The 26416-nt window shown below is 37.9% G+C and overlaps 1 pseudogene; it reads left to right on the forward strand.

Annotated features, from left to right (window-relative positions):
- The first annotated feature begins 466 nt into the window (after positions 1-466).
- LOC125613343 lies at positions 467-24606 on the forward strand (annotated as a pseudogene).
- The last annotated feature ends 1810 nt before the right edge of the window (positions 24607-26416 follow it).

A 26416-nucleotide genomic window follows, 5' to 3' on the forward strand; every position in this document is an offset into this window, starting at 1 on the left:
ATATGATTTCTTGGCAATATTTGGGTCAGGCTTTAGGGAGTTTTATCTTATGACTATCTCAATCTTGTTTCTCTAGTGGATGGGTGTTTTCTTTTTCTGAATATTGTAACCTCAAGTTGATGTGGGTTTTGGGGAGCCAAATTATTAAATTTTCAAATGAAATAAAGTTTTGGAAGGAGTAAATGAAGTAGGAAAAAGAAAATGTAGAAATTGCAAAAAAAAAAAAAAAAAAAGGAGATGGGAAAATGTGTGAAGGCGTTCGAAGCAAGTGAAGTGAAGGAGAAAATGAGGTAGAAAGAGGACATCAGTGAAACCAAAGGAAATTTGAACAGGAAGCTTGAATCCTCATCTATTTTGAAAGAAATGGAGAGTTTCTTATGATTCCAGAAGAAAAAATGTTAAAACTAAAAGCAAAGTCCTAACCCACGATTTCCTGTCCAGCTGTAAAAGTTTTTAGCTAAGGATGGACGCCAGCAACATCAGCCTAGTAACATTTCCCATTCCCTTTCAGTGCAGGTTGGTTCTGATTTGGCTCTGCGTATGATGTTCTGAGCCAAATAAGTCCTATCCAAGTTGGGACTGGATCCAGTTTCACCTGGATCCTGTGGTTTGGAAAGATCTGCTGGAAGACAGCTCATATTCAGCATGTCACTCCCGGGACTCTCCTGGTGGGAAGAAATAACTCCAAGACAGAGCTTCCTGTAGTGCCTTGGAGAAGTTTCTCCTTGACTTAGAACTCAGGTAAGCATCTGCCCATCTCCTGAAACGCAGCTTCTCAGTTAGGTTCTTGGTGAGTGAGCTGAGTACTTGTGTCTTGAAGGTGCTCTATCTATCTTGTAGTCTCATTTTTTTCTTCTTTGTTTTCTTTCCTTTGCCATCAAGAGCTATTTTCTTGCATTTTTCATTAACCAATAACTCCATTAGCTTGTGAAGCACAAGAGTCAGCTGATTCATGTAGAAAACATCTTCATGCTCCCTACACACTGTGGATTCAGCATAAATGCAATTTAATCCCATCACCTCCCAGACAGCCTTTCAATTCTTTCTCTGAGAGAGCAAGAACAGTATGAGTGTGTTTCAGAATAGTTAGGACCAAGAATGTCACAAGACATGGAATATACAAAACCTTTGCCAGCCAATATTGTTTGATAGATGATAAATGTGTTTTTGTAAAATAAATCCACACTTGGGCAGAGACCCATTATCAACAGCTGCAAAGCTTAGAGAGGATATCCTGTAGGGCTATCTTTCACAAACACAAAAACACATAAATAAATACCAGGCTGGTTTCAGATGGACTCTGTCACCACTCAAAATTCACTTTTTAGAGATAAAATGTCACCATGAGGGTTTTGTGGCTTTGAGTAGGACCTAAACTTATTATTTATGGCCCTAGAATGGATGGTAAGGCCTTTTCCTTGGTATGACACTTTATTGGGCTGGAAATCCGAAGGAGCCAAGATGGTGGGGTGGAATTGTTTATGTTGTGTTGTGTTGGAGCACCACGCAGATCCCAACTGCTCAAACAGCTGCATCATAAATAACCCACGCAGAACAGATGCAGTGTGGGGGTGTCACTGGGAGACTGCAGGAAGAGTTTGTGAATGAAATGATTAGTTACATAAGATCTTTTATAAATAGTGAAAGATAACTAAAAGTACTGGTATTTTTTTTAATTAAAAAATCTGAGTTCAAAAGTTAGATCCAAGACATCATGGTGATATAATTGGCCACTCTTCATGAATTCTGTATTCCAGTGAATCTGCATTCCATTTTATGATGTCCTCTATGTCAGAAACCTCAGTAAGAAACCTCTTCTTTCTCTTGCATCCTCCGTATCCCGTTAGTCATCAGGCCATCATTTATACTTTCTAAATATTTGTCAAGTCCAGTTCATCCTCTTTGATCCACGTGGCCCATGTCTTGATTCAGGTTATTTAAGAAATTTTTAACTGAGATGATGTTCCACTCATTCTCGAAGACCTCATTTCACCCATCTGACTCACCTTCCATACTGCTCAAGAGATCTGATGCTTGCTTATCTATTTCAGTGTTCCACATCTCTCTGTGCAGGATAATAAATTCTATATTCCTATGTATAGCATACAAAATCAAACACAATCAGCCTATTTAGATAGTCTCAATTATAATTTCCTAGAGGCACATTCAAACAGGTTTACTTGCATTTTCTGGAAAAGCTCATGACATTTTCTCTCTTGGTTACATTTTTTTTTTTTTTTGTGCTTTGGATGGCCTGTCTACTCTCATCACAGCTTCTTTAGCCTGACAGACTCCTACTAATCCTTCACAATTTGGTTCCAAATATCTTCTATTCCTCTATGAAGCATTTCTCGTGCATCCTTGCAGGCTTGGGGAAGTGTAATGAATGTTTGTTAACTTTGCTATTCAGGACCTGAACAACCTCTTGGATATACAGTGCTACTTGAACAGCACCCTTCCTAAATCTCTGTCCACCTGCTTCAGCTGAGGCTGACTTCTTCCTTGGGCCCGAGGGAGCAGAGCATGTAACTAGTTTAGGCTGAGCTAATCTGTGCAATCCATTTTCTTGGCCACAGTCATTGTTCAGCCATAGACATGTGATCCAAAGTGGGCCAGTGAAAACCAAAAGAAGTTTCATCTTGGCACTGCTGTTTGAACTGTTGGGGAAGCAGATTTTCTCTTTGTTAGGCTGAGGGTTGTAAAGAGACGAGTCTGAATTTGATAGAAACATCCCTATGGGGTCATAGATTGGAGCTAATCCAGGGGAAGAATGGATGGAAAGAAGACATGTGACTGAACTAAACTCCTCCACTGGACAGAATCCAATATGAATTTTTTAGTTTTTTGAGCCCATGAATACTCCTTTTTTTTTTTTCTCATTTTCTTAAGCTTAATGGGTTGGGGTTTCTGTTATATTCAACCCAAAGAACCTCAACTCAACCTCAATTATTTCCCGTTGCTCCTTTTCTGTTTTATTTTGCCTTTGCCCTATTGTTGGTTAGTGTCTGGTGTTTAGATAAATTGGATAATCTAGGGCTTTCTTGTCTCAGGGAGGCATGGAAGCCAAAAAGCATTGAGGGTCTTTCCTCACTGCCTGTGATGGAGCATATTATGTATCTGGCATAGATTTTTGTATGTTTGGAGGAAGGATGGATAAAAATGGGAAAGACAGAAGTGGGAGGAAATAGAATAAGGAGAGAAGAGATTTCAGTACAAAATGGGGAAAGATGGAATTATATCAGGGTTTTTGCCTCTATTCAGATACAAATAAAAGGAATAATTTGGGAAGGGTTGGAGAATGGAGTTACTACCCAAACTGCTCATGATAGCCAAGATCACGCAAACTGTCAGCCTCCAAAATATGCTTGTAAAGATGAGGGTGGGAGTCAGACAAACTTAGACTTGACCTCTTTTAGTATAGTTTCCATGGAAATTAATCTTGGATATAGGCATTGCACAACTTTCACAGGAAGAATCCTTGGCTTTAGAATTTGAGAGTGAAACCAAGGCAATATATTTTTTTTACTTTAGGAAGTGGCAACCTGAATACAGGGGGTCGATTAATAGGTTAGTTTGAGATTGACTTAGTGATTGAGATGACACATAAGAGGGCCCTGATGGCCCTCTTCTAAAGCTGGATTTTTCTCTAGATGCCCACTGGAGTTCTGTTTAATAAAGTATTACTAATTCTCAGACTAAGTCCAGTACTTACTTCTTTGGAAATTATGAGTTTTGCTGTATGCTCTGGATGCTGAAATAATACATGAAGAAGAACCAAGTTATTTCAAAATTCCCTCAGATTAAATAATAGGCCAAAGATAACAGTTAAGACTCCATGTCTAAAATATTCATTTTATTTATTCTTCAAGGGAGAGGTTCTATAGTCAATAATAAAGACTCCACGGAAGCTAGTTAATAATACACATGAAGTTTAGAAACACTTTAATCCACTATTTCAAATGCTTAAGCCAAGTGTCATATTCTGTCTCTTTCCAAATTTCAGGGTGGTGGAAATGGGAAGTTCAGTTTATCTGAACTCTGCCCAGGCCTCTGGAGCTTTAGTCTTAAAATACTTGGGATATGTCATATGGTCAACCTCATATAAAACACTTTTTCTTTTGGACTCACTCCCTTATATTTTCAGTCTCTTTCCTTGCCTTACAGTTCTTCAATGTTCTGCTTCTTTATTTTTCTTTTTCTCCTACTCTTTTCCTGACTAATTTTATGTCTAGCTTCAGGGAAAGGTTGTCTATCATTCTCGGCTTTGCTGGGGATAGGAGCTGGAATAAGGAGGGTTTGAACACTAAATGCAGAGGAGGGAAGACAATGCTCTTTTTGAAGATAATCTCAGGATAGAAGATTTAAATACTTGGATTGCAAATACTGATTTTCTGTTGGCACTTTTCCTTGTTATTATATTAAAAACGTTTCTATTGCCTACTCAGCCTTGGGTTATGTTGCAAAACACCTTATCCTTGGAGGGTCTCAGGTTCTAAGAACAAATGCAGGAAAGACCTGTGACATAAGCAAAGTGACTGCACAGAGAAGGGAATTCCTATAACCCTGAGATCTTGGGCAGGAGACACTCAGATATTTCTTTTAGGGTTTTAATGACCATATGGCAATTGCCCTGTTCCATGACTTTTGGGTTAAAAATTCTTCAATTGTGAAATCAGGGTCTGAGTGGATTATTTATTCTGGCTTCACTAGAAAAGGGAGTTGTGGTCTCAGCAGGTATTGTGAGATCTCGAAACAGATGGAGCTCATGCTCACTTCTGTTTCTGGCTTTGTTAAAGAGTTAGCATTTAGAAACTGAACATTTAAAGACATTATATTTATTCCATTGTGTTTTAATTACCTGTTTACTTGCTTACTCTTTCCATGACACTATAGGCTCCTGAAGTTCACCACCTCACCTCTATCCTGGTTGCTTAGCACATGCCTGGCATACCCTGGGTGCTCACATCTGTTGAATGCAAGGGTGAAATAACCACATGACAGAGAACATAAGGAATGTTTATTTGAAGTTTTCAGAAGGAGTCTGGGGGAAATTTTTCTTGCTTTGTTCATCTGTGGGATGTCTTTATTGACAAAACTTTGTTTTTAAGGGAGAGATGATATAAATATAAAGGGGTTGAATAAGCTGAAAAAATAGTCACTGTTGATAATGGGTCTCAAGATGTGGCCTGCAGACCCTCGCTTCCTCCTGGCAGCATGCTTGTGGTCCACCTTGGCTGTTTTTTCTTGTCTCATTCTTTCTCTGCCCTCTCTCCCTTGAGTCTTCTCCCACAATTTATTAAGTTTAATTTATTTTTGCTTCTAATCAAAGAAAGCCATGTAGTAGTTTTAGTCAGCATTTTTAGAGGAGGAAATTGAGGCCCCAGAAATGTAGTAACTTGTCCTATAATGACCAGTGGATCCCTGGACTCAGATCTTACTCTGGATTTTTACCTCCCTTTCTTCAACTTCCTATTTGAAATTGGGCTGGGTGCCCTCCCCAACCCCTTTGTAGCAGATGGAAGAAAGACCAGCGAGAATGCAGTGGAGCCATATGGGTTTGTTTTCTGAAAAACAAATGTAGCTCAAAGACTTTCTGTGCGTAGTTTATTCATATGATCCCCCCAAATGCCCTTTAGGAAAAATGAATGTTTATATTGTAAATACACGTAAATACTTAGAGATACTAGCTGTTTGTAAATTTTACTCAGAAAATAATAGAAGTGTAAGGTGTACTATATATATATATATATATATATATATATATATATATATATATATGAATTATATATATTATAGCCACATAGTTTTTACGTTCTTTCCTTTTATTCTTTTTAGTCTCTTCTTGGTGGGCTATGCAATTATTTTGCTTGGCAAGTTATGAAATAATTTCTCAGAAAACTCACAAAAAGACAAGTTAAAGTGGAAAAGAATTAGTTTGTAGGAGAACAAACTTTGCTGTAGATTATAGTGGAGTTGAGCCTGATATTTTTAAGAATTAGAGCAAAGATCCAAATGTGTCTCACTTGCTGACTGGTTGCTAAAAACATGCCAATATCTGAGGAGACATGTCCTTCTTCTCTACTCCCTTCTACTCCCTTCTCCTGTATTTACCTCTGTCCTCCTCTTTTCTCTTTCCACAAATGCTCTATATACTAAGAAAAGAAAAACCACTTGCCAGGTATTTGGTTGGAGTAACATCTTATCCTTACTTCCACTTGGGGAATCGTTTGTGGCCCAGCCAGTTAGGCTGATGAATTCTTTTCAATTTGCAAACACCAAGGCACTCACGCTTTGAGTAAAGGGAGGTTATCCTGGTCCTACACGAGGAGCATCCAGAGTTCTATATTTTATATCTTCAATGGCCATGTAGCTTGAATATAACAGACAGGGTGTGAAGTGTCTTTTGGCTGAAGATGGGAGGGAGTAAGGGGATTAAGAAATATGTCATTCATAATGTCAAGTGGAGTTGGAACTTTACATTTATGATCAATCAGAATTTTAAAAAGAAGGTTAAACAACTCAAAGAAGTAGGAAATAAACTCAAGGGGTTCGTTGTCTTCTGCTGGTTTTATATTTTCTTGGATCAGAGTGTTGACAAAACGAGTACACCATTGACCTTCCTTTGTGGGTATAGGGAAGAAAACAAAGGAATCATAAAATAGTTTTTCTTTCTTGCATGAAAAGTGCTATAATACTACAAAGTGCAGCTCTGTTTTATAGAGAGAACCATGAAGTCCTAGTCTTTATGATGAGGTTTCTTGGAATTTTTGTAATGCATGTGGATCTGAGCATACAGATTATGCAAGTTATTAAAATCAAGACCGTAGCTATAAAGATGCCACTGTTCTTTTGATAATGTACAGAACTTTGTACTTTTGTGTGTGGTCTTTCCTTTTAAAAGATAAATATATTTTTAAACCTTTGACCAATGAAGTGGTTTTTGGCTGTTTGAGTTAAGGCAGAAAAGAACAATGGCATGAAATCAATAATGTGCTCAATGATTGAGCAGATATTCATATTAAGAGCAAAGCCCTCTTAAGCTGGCCTATTAAATTTTTTCCATGTGACATATTCAAAATTTTATTTCTATGTATTTTTATTTTATTCCTGATAAATTTTCTCTTGTTAGATATTTTATGTTAGCTGCTATTCCTTGGAATAAGGTTTTAAAAAGAACTTGCTAAATCACTATGGGACTAAATATTTTTGAAAAAATTTTTTTTTTCTTAAAAGTCAAAAATGTCTGAAGATCAAAGGAATCTCTTTCAGGTTATCTAGGGATAGAATTTGGGATCTGATTTTAGGAAAAGTACATTTAGAAAAAGGAAAAATAAAAATAAACTCCCAGCTCGGGTGAGAAAAATCAATTCCTCATAGACATTTTTGTCTGTGTCTAGTTGACTTTCCAAAAGTGTCTGTCTTTTGAAACCTGGTTTTCTCTCTCCAAAATTAAACCCCATTTGGTTCTTAAATAGAGAAGATTCCAGCATTCGATTATAGCTTTCTATAAACTTTCCTTCCTAAAGGAAAGGGGTAACATTTCTGCGAGTCTTGGAATAGCCAACCAGGTGACTTCCCAGTTGAATTCCTATTCTCTGCATTATATTCTATGACATTTCCTTAGCTTAGAACAAATTCCATGTTGAAGCCTCAGGAGCATCAGGAAATTTCCTCAAGAACAAGAAGTCTCAGTGATAGCTTATTGTGATACTCATGTTCATTGGGTGTTCACAAGTGGCTTTTAAAGCTCATAATATTAACCATACTGATGATGATCTCTATAGTTTATCAAACTCTGGTCTAGTAAAGTGGTTGAGGATATTCGGGCACAAAGTGAAGGCAGACCAGTACAATTTAGGGAGAAAAGTAATCCATCCACCTGTATATATCACCTACGTTTTCCATACCTGCTGATGCATAAGAAGCCATAGGGAATAAGGCCGATAACACAGATCCTGTCCACAGAGGATGTGGAGTCTGGAAGAAAATTCAGAGGCAAAAAGTACTAGCATGTTCTGAAGCAGAGGTCCCAGCTGTAGTCACAATGATCAACAGGAAGAAAGCAGATGACAAGCAACAAATCTGAGAGATGTCAGAAGACATACATAATTGTAAAATATGTCTTTTTTAGCACAGCATTCTTTTAATTTTGTTTTTAAAATTAACAGCACCACACTTTGCTTTTCAAATGGCTGCGCTTTCCTTTTTGTGTTGTTATGAAGTGGTCCTTTTATATCCCATATCTGTCTCCTAAGGACCCAGGTGCTTTCAAAATGAGTGTTTGCAAGTATCACCAGTAATTACTACCTCCTCACTGGATAGACTGCTTTGCTATAAGGCCATTAGGTAGTAGAGACCATCATTTTCATAAATCATTAGCCATTTAGCTAGAGGGGAAGGCTGAGTGGCTTAATGTTGGGCTCTACCTGTCCAGGTGGAATTATTGATCTCTGTTTTTTCTCCAGGAAGCCCATTTAGCTTTTTTTTTTTTTTTTTTTTGGTCCCAGAACTAGCATGTTTGCTATTTGTGTTTTGGGGCTAAGGATTTTTCCTCTTCTCAAAAATCTTTGAAAAGTCAGCAGGGTTCTTCTGGGAGAAGCACACCTGACTCTGGAAGAGTAAGACATCCACCTCCTTCAAGGTACATGTGAGGTTGTTCTATACTTGCTCTTGTAGCCCTAGTTTCCTGATTTGAGTACTTTGGCAGAGATGTTCAGGGAGTCCAAATGGCTACACAGTGATTCCTGCAAGGACAACAGGACAGGGATAATGATGGGCAGCCTGTGGCACCACGGATGGGGGAGACCCGCCATATGTATTAAATCTTCAAGGACAGAGAAAATGAAGAGTGTGGTCACTTGGACACACTGAAATACAGTGGTTCATACTTAGGTTGAATCTCTTTCTTACCTGGATCTTTTTATGTTGGATGCTCCAGGGTAAGTAATGGTGAGTACTTGCAAATGCTTATTTAATGGACATTAATCATTTTCTAAATGAGTGATGTCTAGTATATATGTAATGTGTACCATACAAGTAATTTTAAGTATCCTAAGAGACACACTTCTTAGTAAAAATAAGCAGTTGAAATGAATTTTAGCAATATATTTCAATTAAACTTGCATACTATCATTTCAGCAGGCAATCAATATAAAATTACTCTGAAGTATTTTACACTCTTTGTTTTCCATCCTAGATCATCAAAATTCAGTGTAAATTTTATTCTTGCAGCATATCTCAATTGATCCAGTCACATTTCAAATGGCCAATAGCTACCTGTGACAAATGGCTTCCATATTGCATGGTGCTACTATGGAGTATGGCCTAATAGGCCAACAGGTCTTCCATATGAATAAAACAAAATGTTTTATTTTTTTGTACTGTATTACCAAACATTAATAACCATAAAAGCTACTCTACCATTCCTGCTGGAAAACCCAACCAATCAACCAAACAAACAAATTTAATAAGAATAGCTGGCTGGCTTTTCGTCAAATTTGAATTCATTACAATGGGGCCCAGAGGTGGGCCTTGGTGAGACAAGTAATTCTTCTCCACAGAAACTTTAGTCAGGATTTTGTGATTTAAATTTTCTCACCAGCTTAACTCTATGTGATGTGCCCCAGGGTAGGTAGAACAATGTATTCATTTATTACTGGTTACAGGTTCTGGTAAATGGAGCAGGGGAGACCAGTGAGAATTTTTGATATACATACTGGCAATAGATTCTTCACACTATGGCAGATCAGTTGGAGAAGAACTAAATCAAATTTATTCTCTTTTCTGGCATGCATTGAGATTCCACCCAGATGGCTTGGTCTGTCGACCAGGGTCTGCATGGCCTCCTGCCTTGGCTAAGAGATGGCATCATGTTGGAATCCTTTGAGAGTTGGAAATGGTCAGGGGATTTGGAAAAAGGGCTACTGCTGTAGGATGAAAATTGAATGTTGGCTTTTTATCCTAGTTTTTCTCAGTAATTAAATAAACAGTGGATATTTTAAAACTCATTTTAAAAGATGGAGGAAAGAGGAGGCTCACTAGATGAGCTGATTTTAGCACTAACTTAACAGGTGCTATTGTCTTCCTAATTGTTGCTAATTAAATATTTGGCTTGTAATAAAAAGTGTACTCACTAATAGTCATGTGTGTATATATTTGTACATATATACATATATACTGTATGAGTAATTTTATAGAAAACTGGAAAATCCAGGAAAGTATAAAGAAAAAAATTAAGAATGCTCATTATCTTAACCATCTAACATTGTACCAATATTATATTAATAGTCATTATTTTCTTGAGTCTTTGTTTCTCTGCAAATGTAGATATATATGAATTTGGTCTATAAATAAATTTGTGTTCTTTTTCCCTTAACATAACATGAACATTTTATCATGTTTTAAGTCAGTCTTATAAGCATGCATTTATACATTTACACAATAATCTATATCACAATGTTTTCATTCTTTCCCTTATTGTTGAACTTGTTTTTTTTCCTAATTTTTTTGTAAGTGGCATGCAGAAAATTTTTAACTTTACTTCATTGAAATCCTACTTAAATATTTTGATTTAAAAATTACTTTTTGACCTCTATAGTAAAATAGCTGTAAGGAGAAGATGAAATAAAAAATTATTTTTACTTTATATCCTTTTGCTTTGTATGCAGGAGCTTTTCACTAGAGTTGTGCAGTGTCCTGAATAAAGCAACTACCAACTGTGATCTAATCAATGGGTTATTGGACACAGTGATGGAAAATGTGAATTAATGTGTGAAAAGAACATCATCTATGTTCCAGATCAAGACATGTTCTGCCTCATATTCATTAGATGTCCACTTGATGACATTTATTCTTAGAGTGGCTTTAGCCTCCTAATTCTACTTCTTCTGGGTACCCATTGCCCAACTCCAGTCATTATCAATATTCTGCCATCTATACTTTATTCATTCCCCATACTTTCTGTTTGATACTTCTGTGTACCTCACACCCTAATATAACATAAATATTTCCATATCTCCAGAAAAATCCCCCAGACCCCTTTCCATGCAAGTCTTCAGTCCCTCTCTCTCTTCCAAGAGGCAACCACATTCTGATATTTTTCAACTTATATAGGCTTACTAGATGAGCTGTTTTTAGCACTAACTTAACAGGTACCGTTGTCTTCCTCAGCAAGCCCAGAGAAAACTTGCTTTTACCTTAGACATTAATTACATGAATCAATTCATATCATACAGGATGTACTCTTATGGGTTCAATTTCTTTACTTAGCCTTATGTCTGTGAGATCCATCCCTGTGGTTGCATTTATTGGCAGTTTGTCTCTTTTTGTTGCTGAATAGAATTTTACTGTAGAAATATGTGGAAAATTTGTTTATTCATTCAACTACTAACTGGCTTTGGATTATTCCCAGCTTGGGGCTGTAAGTATTCTTGTATAAGTCTTTATGTGAACAGATGTTTTCAAATTCCCTTGGGTAAATATATAAGAATAGAATTGCTAGGTCAAAGGGTAGGTATACTTTAGCTTTATAAGAAACTGTCAAACTTTTTTCCATTTCTGCCAACCATGTATAAGAGTGCTGATTGTTGTACATCCTTGTCAACATTTGCTGGTGTCAATCTTTTTAATTTTAGCCATTCTAGTGCATGTGTAGTGGTATCTTTGTGATCTTATTTTGTATTTCTCTGATGACTAACAATGACAAGCACTCTTCCTTATATTTATTGTCCATTTAACTTTCCTTTGTGACATACTTGTTTAAGGGACACGTAGGTTTTTTTTTAAAGAACATATTGAACTACCTTTACGTTTTAGGCACTGTTCCTTTGTCATGCCAGGGTATAGTCTACAAGTATATTTCTTAATGTAGGGTACACAGAAAAACTCTGCAGGGTTGAAGCTTGATTCTGGGCTCTGTTGTAGATTTCTCTTTCATCTGTGGAGCCTCTTCCAACTCTGTGGTATGACTCATTTCCTAGTACTTGCTTTCTGAACTTCTCCCTGGCTGGATTGTGATTCCCTTTGCATTTTCTCTGTTTAGGGCCAGGTTTACTATTAAGAAACAATTAATAAGCACCTTAGTGGTCTTTAGCTGTAACTCATAATAATTTAACATCTGAAAATTTCACAGAGAGCTCAGGATCCCATTTTAACTCAGAGTCATGAAAACTAAAAATACCCCAATAATTATTTTGAAGCATTGGAATTGCATTGAGAAGTCATATGTTTTGGGATTGCCAAGTGACACCAACATTATTCATAGAAAATTAGGAGCTTTTGAAATGAAGTTGTGATTTAATATCTAAATCACTGTACTTATGCTACAAGCTAAATAATGTTCCTCAAAGTATGGTAAAGGTAGGCAGTTAATAGTTTGTAGACTGGCTCCAGTCCATAGGCTACTCTTGGAGCAGGCTTGATTCAGAGCACTGAATCTGGAGCCAGACTACATGTGTTTGAATTCTAGCTTCGTCACTTGTTTGGTGGATGGTACTAATGAGGCTTTTTGCTTCAGTTTCCTCATTTATAAAGCAGACATAATGATGATAACAATACCTGTTGCATAGGATTATGATAAAGATTAAATGAGTTAAAATGTTGAGGGTGCTTACAAAAGTATCTGACATATGGTAAATGCTATTATCATTAATATCATCTCGTAAAACCTATATCAGGCAGGCCACATTCAGTTGTAACTAACAGAAACACTTCAAGTTGACTTAAACAGAAAAGGATGATGTTGGGTATTTGTAACCAGATGAACATATGATGTGATTTAGATCTTCACTGCTTTCTTCTGTGTTGGTTCTATTATCAGATGGATTCTTCCTGTGGGTACCAAAATGGCTGCCACCTTCTCTAGTTGCCTTTTCCCAGTTTAGCAATCCAGTGGAATGACAACCCTAACATCCTTCTTCCCCCAGTTTTTGGTTAATACTTTCACTAGCCTGGCTTGGTTTATGTCTTGAGTCCACCAGTATTAAATGAACTAAAAATTCAGAAGAGGTGATTCTTTGAAGACAAATGCAGGGATATAATCAGAATAAGAGAGGGCGGGGGAGGCTGTTTTTGTTAAGAGATAGAGGAAACAGGTTAAAACCTACTAGTTGATGGGATGAGTAATGGTTTTGATCGATGATGGAATTTTTAGGAAAAAATGTCCCAGAAGAGGTGATACCATTTCCTTCCTGGAAGAATGGAGAAGAATGTTGTAGGTGGTGACCTAATAAAAACCTTCATTTGGGGCTTTTAAAATATGATCTTTTTCACAACAGGGCATAATTTTTTTTTTTTGGAAATTGTCTTAGACTATTTTTTGCTGCTATAACAGAGTGCCTGAAACTGAAAATTTATGAAGAACATGGTTTTCATGGTTCTGGAGGCTGGAAGTGCAAGCATCAACATCTGGCAAAGGCCTTTATGCTGCACCCTCTGAAGGGGAGGAATGCCACATCCTCACATGGCAAAAGGTCAAGGACAAGAGAGAGAGCAAGAGAAACTCCATCCCTCTGTCAAGCCCTTTATAACAACATTAATCTATTCATGAAAAAAGAGCCCTCATGACCTAAACACCTCCCACTGGGCACCACCTCCCAACCCTGTTGCTCTGGGACTAAGTTTCCAACATATAAAATTCTGGGGGACACATCTAAATCATGGAAGAAACATTTAGCAAAAAAATGCCTTTATGAAATTAGCCAACATAAACCAGAAGAGCCTAACCTCTCACCAGTAAGAAATGTGAGTAGTCGAAATGTGGAAAAGCTGAGTCCAGTGTTCACAGATGGGACACCTGCAATGTGAGGGGAAAACAGGCATTGACGGTTAGCTCAAACCAAATGAGAAGCTGAGGTGGTGCCCCTTCCATTGCATCATTTATTGGGAAATTCTGTGCTGACTGAGAACTATGTAGGTTCTTTGTATGATGTGATGGAGGAAATGATCAGGGTTGTGAATGTTCTTCTCATTTTTGCCTTTAATGCTTGCCAGGTTATAAGAGTCTGAGAATAAGTTGGTTGATGCAGGGTATGGAAACTTGGTTTATTTCTCTGCAGGCAGATGGCTAGGTCATGGAAACTTGTTGGAAAGATGGGATTTATTGAAATGCTTTCTTATATCAAGGGCTTTCTTGGGATTAGGGGGCTTTGAGAGAACAGATTTATTAGGTCCCAGAAACTTACAAGATTGTGCTTCCTTACTGATGAGAGAAGACATTTGAACATAATCATCTTGAAATTTCAGAAGAAAAACCAAGATGTGGTGATATGGTTAAAGGAGTGTAGGAATTCACACTCATACACCACAGGTACAGGGGTACTTCTCATTTCCCATTGCCAAATTGTTTTGAGTTCCCCAGAATCACAAAATTTGAAGAACTACATGGCTGTTTACTAGAGATAAAGCCCAATTAGCAGACCAATCTCACCAGTTCTCTGTAGAAAAAAAAGTGACTCCTACTTTAAATTTCTGCAATTGTCAATTGGAAAATAAGTCTCAGGGTGTATCTGAGTTAGCATTCTCTTTCAGATTACCTTAATTTAAAGAGGAAGTGCTTGAGTTGAATTCTAATTCTACCCATCAAGATGAAAAATATCATCAGAATTTTGCAGATAAGTATGTGAATTTCAAATAATCTGTAAATGTGGCTAGACTTTAGGAAATATTTGAATCAACCTGGCTTTATAATACAAACTGGAAGTTATAAAATAGAATTCATACTGCACTGAGAGCATTAGAAAGCTGATAATGGTATTGGGTTGAACCCACATTGAAAATACTGAATGATTTTCAAGCATGGTTTAAGATTCCTTGCTGCTCAAACTATGGTCCATGGACCAGCATCATAGCATCATTTATAATAAACTACAAGCTTATTATAAATGTAGAATCTCAGCCTATTCTCCCTTTCTCAAACCTACATTTTAAGAACATGAATCTTAATAAATTCTCCAAATTATTCCAATGTCCAATGCACACTAAAATTATTTATTTATTTATTTATTTTTATTAGTTACACATGACAGTACAATGATCTTGACAATTCATACATTTAACTAGTTGAAATTTTTTTTTCTACATCAGGCAACTGAAATGATGATGAAAACTAGATTTCTATGTCTACCCCAGAGTTTTTGAATTAGAAACTTTAGCAGACTGGGATTCTGAGTACCTCAGAAATTCCCAAGGAATTCTACTGAGTGATCTGATTTTACTATTCATACTGGATTCTCTGTTTCTTAATGTGAATTCTCATTGATTTCATTAAAAGTCATTAATAGTTAGCCCTAAATCCCTGTGTGTTTTTATCTAGGTAAAGTTGATAGAGCTGCTTTATGTTTTGCTGCTAAGATTATAAATTTTTGAGTGGTTAACAAATAATATTTCACTAGTGGTATCAATAAAAATCTCACGTGACTCCCCTTAGCTGTCCCTACCTTCAGGAATTTCTGACATTGTGGTCACTAAAGGAAAAAAAATGTGTGCTATTTGGCTACCATGAAACTTCTTTGATCATAACTATTTGGGTACATGTATTATCTTTGCTTCTAGGTTCTAAAGGAGGTACACTTTTAATTTAAAGCTAGTAAAAATTATTATTATAAGTAACTTGAGGAAAACAAACTTAAAAGTATAAATACTTAAAAGTATAAATTCTGGAGATTAAAATCTTGGAAAAGGGAGACCTCACTGAACATGTGTGTAAGGAACAACTTTGTTGAGAATTGAGATTGATGTGGTAAAACAGGGAACTGAGTTTGATTTTGAGGAGGACATTTCAGATAGAGGAACCATGAGTACAGAATCAGAAGAGGATAGTATGGAGTATGTTCACAGAATAAAGAGCACTCTATAGTTTAGTGGCTGTATAATAAGGTATAAATAAAATATATGTGGGACTTAACTCATAAAATAAACACAGGTTGTTGTTTTGAGAGTAGTAAACAATAAGATGAGGATTCGGACTTCATTATTTGGGCAGTTAGGAGCTGGATGTTGTGGGCAGGGATATGACTAACCTCTGTCTTTACAAGACTTATTTGGTAAAAGAACTCTGAAGGTGAGAGGAGATGCAGGAAGGAGACACAGTGAGATTATTAAGGCAGTGACAATGGGAATGGAAAAGAGGAAACAGATTAAAGGTCATCCATGGATTTGAACTATGATGGCAGCAGTAGAAATAATAATTTTAAAAAAGGTGGGGAGAAGGTGAAAAGTTTTGGGGAGATTGAATTTATAAGAATTGATCTCTGTAACCTCTTAGCCAAACTAATCAAGATAAAAAAAATTAATAGAATTAGAGATGAAAAAGGAGAAATCAAGATACAGACATCCAGCGGGTCATTAAGGACTATTTTGAAAGGTTATACTCCACTAAATTGGAAAACCTAGAAGAAATGGATACATTTCTAGACAAATACAATCTGTCAAAACTGAATCAAGAGGACATAGAAAACCTAAACAGATCAATAACTTGTAATGAGATACAAGTGGTAATAAAAAGCCTTCCAACAAAGAAAAGCCCAGGATCAGATGGATTCTTAGCTGAATTCTACTAAACCTTTAAAGAAGATACTCCTCAAATTATTCCATGATATAGAAAAGAATGGAACATTTCCAAATTAATCCTGTGAAGCCAGTATCACACTCATATCCAAATGAGATAAGAACACATCAAGGAAAGAAAAGTGCAGACCTCTCCCTGATGAACTTAAAAGCAAAAGTACTTAATAAAATTAGCAAATCATGTTCAACACTTTAAGAAGATTGTATACCATGACCAAGTTGGTTTTATTTCAGAGATACAAGGGGATGGTTTATTATATGCAAATCAATAAATGTAAACATCACACTAACATAATTAAGGGCAACAATCACTTAGAAATCTCAGTAGATGCAGAGAAGGGCTTTGATAAAATTCAGCACCCATTCATGATAAAAACACTGAAGAAACTAGGGATAGAAGGAATCTACCTAAACATCATAAAGGCTATATATGAAAAAGCCAAGGCCAACCTCATAGTAAATGGTGAAAAACTGAAAACATTTCCTTTAAAATTTGGGATAAGACAAGATGTCCACTCTCACCACTCACATAATATAGCGCTAGAAATTCTAGCCAGAGCAATTAGACAAGAGAAGGAAATAAAAGGGATTAAAAATAGGAAAAGAACAAGTCAAATTATCACTGTTTGCAGATGGCATGGTCCTATACCTAGAAGATAAAAAAAAGAAACTCCATGAAAAGACTGCTAGAGCTAAATAAACAAATTTGGCAAAGTAGCAGTTTACAAAATCAATATATAAAAATCAATAGCTCTCCTATATACCAACAATGAATCTGCTGACAAAGAAATCAGGAAAACAATTTCATTCACAATAGCCTCAAAACAAAGATAAAATACCTAGGAACAAATCTAACCAAGGAGTTGAAAGATCCTTTCCATAAAAATTATAGAACATTGAAGAAAGAATTGAAGAATACCTCAGGAATTGAAAAAACCTCTCATGTTCATGGATAGGCAGCATTAATATCATTAAAATGGCCATACTACTGAAATCAATACACAGATGCAGTGGAATTCCCATCAAAATAGCAATGACATTCTTCACAGAACAAGAAATAACAGTTCTAAAATTCATTTGGAAGTATAAAAGATGCAGAAGAGCCAAAGCAATTTTAAGGCAAAAAAGCAATGCTGGAGGCATCATGATATCTGTCTTCAAATTATATTATAGAGCTGTAGCAACAAAAACTGCATGGTACTGGTATAAAGACAGACACACAGACCAATGGTACAGAATAGAAGACAGACAAACCCGATTCTTGACAACGGTGCAAAAAACATCTATTGGACAAAAGACAGATTTTTTTTTTCTTTTCTTTGTATTGGGGACTGAACTAGGGGGCACTCAACCACTTGAACCACATCCCCAGCCCTATTTTATATTTTATTTAGAGACAGGGTCTCACTGAGTTGCTTAGCACCTTGCCTTGGCTGAGGCTGGCTTTGAACTTGCAATCCTCCTGTCTCAGCCTCCTGAGCTGCTGGGATTGCAGGTATACGCCACCGAGCCTGGCAAGACAGCCTTTATAAAAAATGAATTTTTAGATGTAAATGGACACAATATCTTTATTTTATTTTTATGCGATTCTGAGGACTGAACCTAGTGCCTCACGTGTGAGGTGAGAGCTCTACCACTGAGCTATGACCTCAGCCCCAAGACAACCTTTTTGACAGATAGTGCTGGGACAACTGTTTATCCATATATAGAAGAATTAAACTAGACTGTTATCTTCTCACCGTGCAGAATAATCAATTCAAAATGGATCAAAGACCTCAGAATTAGACCAGAACCTATGCAACTCCTAGAAGAAAACAAACTCAACATTCCAGGTTTTAAGCACAGGCAATTATTTTCTCAATAGGACCCCTAAAGCTCAGGAAATAATGCCAAGAATTATTAAATCGGACAGCATCAAATTAAAACCTTCTGCACAACAAAGGAAATAATTAGGAATGTGAAGAAAGAGCCCACAGAATAGGAGAAAAATCTTTGCTAGTTACTCTTCTGACAGAGGATTAATATCTAGAATATATAAAGAGCTCAGAAGACTTTACACCAAAAAACCAAATAACCCAGTTAATGAATAGGCAAATGAACTAAGCAGACACTTCTGAAAAGAAGAAATACAGATGGCCAGCAAATACACCAAAAAATGGCCAGCATCATTAGCAATCAGGGAAATGCAAATCAAAACTACACTGAGATTTCATCTCACATCAGTCAGAATGGTAGTCATCAAGAATACAAACAATAAATGCTGGAGAGGATGTGGAGAAAAAGGGAACACTTTTACACCAGGGGTGGGATTGTAAATTAGTACAACTGCTATGAAAATCAGTATGGAGGATCCTCAAAAGACTAGGTATGGAAACACCATATGACCCAGCTGTGCTATTCTCAGTATTTACCCTAAAGAATTAAAGTCATCTTACTACAGTGATACATACATACCAATGTTTATAGCAGCACAATTCACAACAGTCAAACTATGGAACCAGCCTAGGTGTCAATCAATGGATGAATGAATGAAGAAAATGTTGTATATATATACACAATGGAGTTTTATACAGCCCTAAAGAAAAATGATGTTTACAGGAAAATGGATAAAGTTAGAGATCATCATGTCAAGTGAAATAAGACAAACTCAGAAAGTTAAGGGTCATATGTTTTCTCTCATATGTGGAAGCTAGGGAGGAAAAAGGAAAACAAAAGTAGGAAAAAAAATATTTTCCCTAAAAATCAAAGGTAGATCAGTAGAAGAAAGGGACCAAAGTGTAGGAGACATACGTGGAGGGGGATATGTGGGGGAATGATATAGACCAATTTATATTGTCATACTGTGTGCATATACAAATATATAAAAGCAAATCCCACCAATATGTACAACTATAATGCCCCAACAAAAATGTGGAAAAAATTTATCTCTAGCATCCTATGGGTTAAGGCTTGTGAGGTCAGACAAATTCACTTTGGATGAATGGGAAATTAGTGATAATAATAATGATAATAGTGGAAATTGTAAAATCAGAATCATTACTTAGAAAATGGTAGGTGGAATGCTTAGTTGCCAGGTAGAAATGTGAGTCTACAGTTGAGAAGTTACCTACCCGAAGTGTGATAGCTGAAGCCACTGCAGAAGAGGAAATCATCCCAGGGCCAAACGCTGGGGAGACAGCAATCAATCGGACAATGATGAAAGTTAGGTGCAGAGGTTGGTGGGAGGAGGGGATGGAGTCTTCAAGGAAATCAGATGAAGACCAGGAAGGTGGGAAAGGAATGAGCCACTGCTATATTTCAAAAGTCAGATGGAGACTTTCAAGATACAGATGTAAGCAACAGTGTTAAAATAGTACAGCAAAATTGAGAAAGGTCAAATATGAACAAAGAAGAGACAGTGAAGTGGCCCGTGGTGACCATTGGGGAAAAGGGTTTTAGGATAGCAGTTGGAACTGAAGACAAAACACAATGACTTCAACTAGTCATTTACTCAATGAGGTATTTACTCAGTGAGTAAATGAGTGCTTCAGTTTTAAGGTAGGGAGCAAAGACTCCTCTCTCAAATGACTGGTGGTGAAGGAAGGCAGAAAGAGAGGAAAGAGGAAGTAGAAAGAGAAGAGAAACCAGGACTACAGAACTGATCTCCACTGTTATTGTCTTTTTTTTTTGTATTTTTAATGAGATGACTGGTCTATTAGAAGACAGAGCAGATGGGCCCAAAGTGGGGAGAAGTGAATGGAGTCATTCTTGGGACGATTTATGGAAAACAGAGCTTGTGAGGTCAGGAGGAGGTGGGAGAGGATGTAATCAAGTGCAAGTCTTGAGAGTTATTTCTCTTTCAGGGACTGGCTGGTCTCAGGAAGAGTCACTCTCTGCTCTCAAGGATTCCAGGCTAGTAAAAGATATCCAAGGCCCACCAAAAGATGTCACAGATGCCACTCCACACCACACAGACTCCCCCTCACTATGTTCTTAGATTCTCTTCTTTCTCCCTTTGCATTCAAAGCAATGATTGCCATAAAAAACGGTGTCATTCTCTTCTCAGCTGCCTTGTCTCCATCTTTGGAACTCTTGTGGATTTTTTTTCTTGTGTTCTTCCAGCTTGTGTTATAATAAAAACATGAGCTTGCAGTGGGAAGAATGACTTGAATCCTACTTACTCAAAGTGGTAATTATCTTGGGAAAAGTAAACCAATTTACCTGAGCCTTAGTCCTGTTCCTCTGTAAAATTGAGGGCATTAGCTACTTCAAGAGGTGGTTGTGAGCACAAATGAGAGGATGTGGAGACAGTGAGTGAGTGCCTGCAGCAGGCACTCATAATCAGTGGGTGCTCAATAAATGCTCTTTCAGAGAAGAAAGATGACAGAGACTGTATCTAATCCCTTGGTCTTGCCTCTTGACATAAGGAGGCTGGTGTCTTCCTTAAAAATATCTTTCTTAAAAACTTACCCTTTCAGGTAAGTCTCTAGCTGGATGGCTTTCCTCTTGGCAACTATTGCCACCTGTTTCTCCTAACCCCTACATTTTTTGGGGGTGCTGGGGATTGAACCCAGGGGCACTCGAACACTGAGCCACATCCCCAGCCCTATTTTGTATTTTATTTAGAGACAAGGGCTCATTGAGTTGCTTAGCACCTCACTTTTGCTGAGGCTGGCTTTGCATTCTTGATCCTCCTGCCTTAGCCTCCTAAACTGCTAGGATTACAGGTGGGTGCCACTGCACCCAGCTTCTGTCCCTTCTTGACATCATTCTCTTTTTGTGTCCTCACTGCTCTCAAGTTGCACATTCTGCAACTGTCAGCAATCACAGGCCAAGATGTGCAAGATGCACTTGTTGATCTTTCAAGGAGTTCTTTAATTTAGGAGAAAATGATAGGAAAAGGGCCAAAATGCAAACAGTTGGTAGAATTTTCACATCAGTTTCTAAATCCCATAAAAGTACAGCTACCAGTACAGGCACAGTCTGCAACTGTGACCCACAGACATGCATTTTTGGCATCACCTGGTAGCTTGTAAGAGATGCAGATTCTCAGGTTCCCCTCAAGACCTTTTGAATCAAAATTTATATGTTAACAAGATCCCTGGGTGATTTATATGTACATGAAAGTCTGAGCAGTGCAATTCTAGGGAAAGAACTATTTTGCAAGTTGGTGGGTGAAGATTTAATGGGAAAGTTCACAGATCCCTGAGCACATGCAGATGTGTAATGTGTAAGGGGTGCTCAGTAACACTCCTGGTAAATCCCGGGCAGAAAGAAAAAGTCTCTTTCTCCAGGTCAGTGATGAACAGTGCAATTAAATACATGGAATTGTAGCTCAGTGGAAGAGTGCTTGCCTAGCTCATGTGAGGCACTGGGTTTGATCCTCAGCACCACATAAAAATGAATGAGTAAAATGAAGGCATTGTGTTTATCTACAACTAAAAATATTAAAAAAAGAAAGTACAAACAAGATAGCACTCTGTAGAGTACTAAAAAAAAGGAGTTTTGTTTTAGTATGTGTGTGTGCTTGTTTTTCTTTTCTTTCTTTTTTTTTTTTTTTTTGCTAGAGGAAAGGAACATACTACAGAGAAAGAAATAAATACAACTGGTAAGCGCATGCATGAAAATATGGAATGGAAACACAAGGTACTTAGGAATGAAATACCTTGAGGTGGTGAAAGAAGAAATAAACAAGGAGTGAAGGGCTCTTAAACTGTACAGTATTGAAAATCTGGATGAGGGAAAAGTCAATTTCTGCAGATTGCCAGGAAGGTGTGAGTGTGTGATGTGTAGAGAGACAGCCTAACTCAAGTGATTTAGCATAAAGCCAGCTTGAGAAGTTGCATGGTCCCTGTGTAACATGGTAAGCTTGTGTTTTGAATTTTCACTCAAGGACATCTTTGTGCAGAAAAACAGCATGGTTTGGTTTTGTGCCCGGGTGACTGGAATGAGAGGGAGGCAGGTGGCCAAAACAGAGACTGTGGGGTTGTGTTGAGGTGTCAGTAAACAGGCAGAAGTGCTGGCCCTCAACAACAGACCCTTTTTGGGGTCCAGATGACTGGGTGAGTTTACTGTTAATCACTTTCATACAAATAGATGGAAACCATATCATAGCTCCCTGTCCCACATCATGTGGATGGGATGGTGGCCAGCGTGTGGGGTGAGTTAGGGACATGTGGCTTTTCTAGGAAGCCTCTTGAAGTGGATAGTGAGGGATGGTGATCAGCTTTAGGAAAGGGTGGAAGCAGCTATTCTAGCTCCCTTGGGTCTCACCTTGGCCAATGTTCATGAAGCAGCCTAAGGCAGGATGGGGAGGAAGGGGGTCTGGCAATCCAGGAGAAAGACAGACAAACAGGGATGGGCAAAGAGACAGATGTTCATTTTTGGTTCTGTGGCAAAGTGCTCAGCAAGGCATCAAACTTTTCTAAATCTGTACTTTTCATCTGCAAAATGGGCCCTGCCTCTCCAGGATGCTATGGGTTGAATTAGTATCAGTTATGAAAAATTTCAGTCTTCAATCAAGATGGGAACTTAAAAAGTCTTACAGGACCAAATCCCTTCCTTGTAAAGGCAAAGAACTGCTGTCAGGACAAGAGAGCAACTTGCTTAGTTACAAAACACGGGTCTCCTGATTTCCAACTGAGGCTTCAAACAGCTAGAAGTGTATTCTACTGTCATCTATGCTGAATTCTGGAGATAAAGTCACTTGTACTTTAATTTCTGAATTGCTGACCTTGTTTCCCTTCAGAGGTAAGGCAAGGAGACCAGGGCTTTTAATGGTAAGTGTTTTAACAGTTGGTGATTTTGAGTCTGACTTTCCATTTTACAGACGGAAATAACCCTTACATTTCACTCACATTTTAACTTTTGGCTTGACTCAGTTTTTATTAGCTGTGTCATTAATTCCAGTGAGCTCAGCACACTGTACTATTGTGGAGTTCATTGGTGTCTTGGAAAGGGCTTTGGAGTCACACAAACCTGGCTCAGATCCTGGCTCTGCCACTTATTCATTCTGTAATTCTGGGAAAGTTCCTTAACTGCTCACAGTTAGTTTTCTTAATAAGAGGGTTTTATGTATCTTATGTGATTATTTGATAATGATTGAAGATATGTTATGCCTAGATGAGGATCTGGAATACAACAGGAGTTCAGTAAATGGTGTCTATCACCATAAACAAACACTTATTGAGCACCTAACTGAATGAAGTATGATGCAATTTCGGTTAGATGTAGCATGCTTGTCATGTACCTTCTCTGATCTGGAGGCATTTACATTGCACATAGTAAAACCAGTAATTTAATAATCCATCATTTCTTCTTCAGCTGCCTAAGATGCTGAAAGGAAAGAAGATCAATGGGAAGAAGGTGGCCTTGGACACTGCTGTCTGGAAGAAGCAGGAGGCCCAGAAGGTGGCTGATCCCCTCTTTAAGAAAAGGCCTGAAACTTTTGGCACTGGATAGGACATCTAGCCCAAAGAGACCTCACCCTCTTTGTCAAATGGCCTAGGTACACCCTTCTGCAGAAGCAAAGGGCTCTCCATTATTAGCAGCTGAAAGTGCTCCCTGAGATCCACCCGTCATTCAGACCTTGGACACCAAACAACTGCCCCCTGCTTAAGGTAGTCCTAAGGAAAGACAAGAGGTGAAGTAAGAAAAGAAGCAGAGACTTCTGACCAGGGCTAAGAAGAAAGCTGCTAGCAAAGTGGATGTCCCCACTAAGAGATCACCAAGTCCTTGAGCAGGAGTCAGTACTGTCAGCACCTTGAAGGCAAACAAGGAGCCTTACCTGGTGGTAACTGCACATGACATGGAACCCATCTGACCGCTTTTCTCCTTCCTTACCCTGTCGGGTAAGGTGAAGACCCCCTATGATGTCATCAAGGAGAAGACTGGACTGAAATGTCTAGTCCACAGGAAGATGTACAACACTGTTGCCTGAGTATAGATTGGCTGGGAAGATAAAGGATTATGTTGGATTAGGCCCCAACTTTCTTAATAAAACTCCTGTAGTGCAAGAATTAAAACCAAGAATCAATAAATGGGATGAATTCAAACTAAAAAGCTTCCTATCAGCAAAAGAAACAATCAGTGAGGTGAATAGAGAGCCTACAGAATGGGAGCAAATTTTTACCACAGGAACATCAGATAGAGCACTAATCTCTAGGATATATAAAGCACTCACAAACCTTAACACCAAAAAAACCCAAATAATCCAATCAATAAATGGGCCAAGGAACTGAGCAGAAGAGGATATGAAAACAAATGAAAAAATTCTCGACATCTCTAGCAATTACAGAAATGGAGATCAAAACTATTCTAAGATTTCATCTCACTCCAGTCAGAATGGCACATATCAAGTATTGGCGAGGATGTGGGGGGAAAGGCACACTCATACATTGCTGGTGGGACTGAAATTGGTGCAACCAATCTGGAAAGCAGTATGGAGATTCCTTGGAAAACTGGGAAAGGAACCACCATTTGACCCAGCTGTCTCACTCCTTGGTTTATACACAAAGGAATTAAAAACAGCATATTACAGGGACACAGCCATATCAATATTTATGGCAGCACAATTCACAATAGCTAAATTATGGAACCAACCTAGATGCCCTTCAGTACACGAATGGATAGGGAAACTTTGATATACACACACACACACACACACACACAATGGAACATTTATCAGCATTAAAAGAGAATAAAATCATGGCATTTGCAGGTAAATGGATGAAATTGGAGAATATAATGCTAAGTGAAGTTAGCCAGTCCCCAAAAACCAAAGGCCGAATGTTTTCTTTGATATGAGGAGGCTGACTCATAATGGCAATTGATGGGGGAGCATGGAGGAATGGAGGAACTTTAGATAGGGCAAAGGGGAGGAAAGAGAAAGGAGGGGACAAGGGAGTAGGAATGATGGTGGAATGAGTTAGACATCATTACCCTAAATACATGTATAAGACACAAATGGTGTGAAAATACTTTGTGTACAATCAGTGTCTTGAAAAACTGTGCTCTATATGTGTAATATGAAATGAATTGCATTTTGTCATCATGAATAACAAATCAGAATACATTAAAAAAAATCCCCCCCAAAATGTGGGGCTGGGGTCATGGCTTAGTGATCGGAGCACTTGCCTAGCATGTGTGAGGCACTGGGTTCAATTCTCAGCCCTACATATAAATAAATAAAGGTCTATTGACAACTAAATCTATCTATCTATACACACACACACACACACACTGTTGAGTTTTCTATACATAAAAATGATAAAACTTAGCTGTTGAGAGCCACAGCCGAGTTGGAATGGCCCTTGGCATTTTGCCAGAAGTAATGGTTGAGAGGCGAGCCATTACTGCTGGCAAAATGCCAGGGGCCACTCAACACTTATCCTTAAAACAATAGTTATCATCTGGACCCAATCCAAAAACCAAATTTGAACCTGTGATTGCAGGTAATGTCTTAAGTATTCAAATAAATATTTCTTGTGATGCCTTAGCAACCTTTTCTCCCATAGCTTGTCTTGATTGCCCACTTGCCCCTTTCTGGCTGTATGTGCACCAGTCATTTCAGTCATTTGATGTGAGTTGCCACACTCTTCCACTGAGAAGGAGGGTAGGAGGCTTCTCCTTTCCTGGGTCATTCGTTGCTTAGTTCCCTTTCTGAAGAGACATTTCCCATGATTTTTAAAGTTCAGCTTCTTGTTTCTGTGGTATGTCTCTTTTTGGTCCTGATGTGGGTAAGTTGGCAATAAATTTTAGGGGATAGGGTATATCTACAGAAGCAGCTGCTTTTACAAAGCAAAGGAGCAAAGGTGGTCTAATTGCCTGCTTTCATTTTTCAAGGAAAGGATAATTTACTTTTGCTTTTTGTATA

Source organism: Marmota marmota, unplaced genomic scaffold (assembly GCF_001458135.2).
Source record: "Marmota marmota marmota unplaced genomic scaffold, marMar, whole genome shotgun sequence".
NCBI classification, from domain to species: domain Eukaryota; kingdom Metazoa; phylum Chordata; class Mammalia; order Rodentia; family Sciuridae; genus Marmota; species Marmota marmota.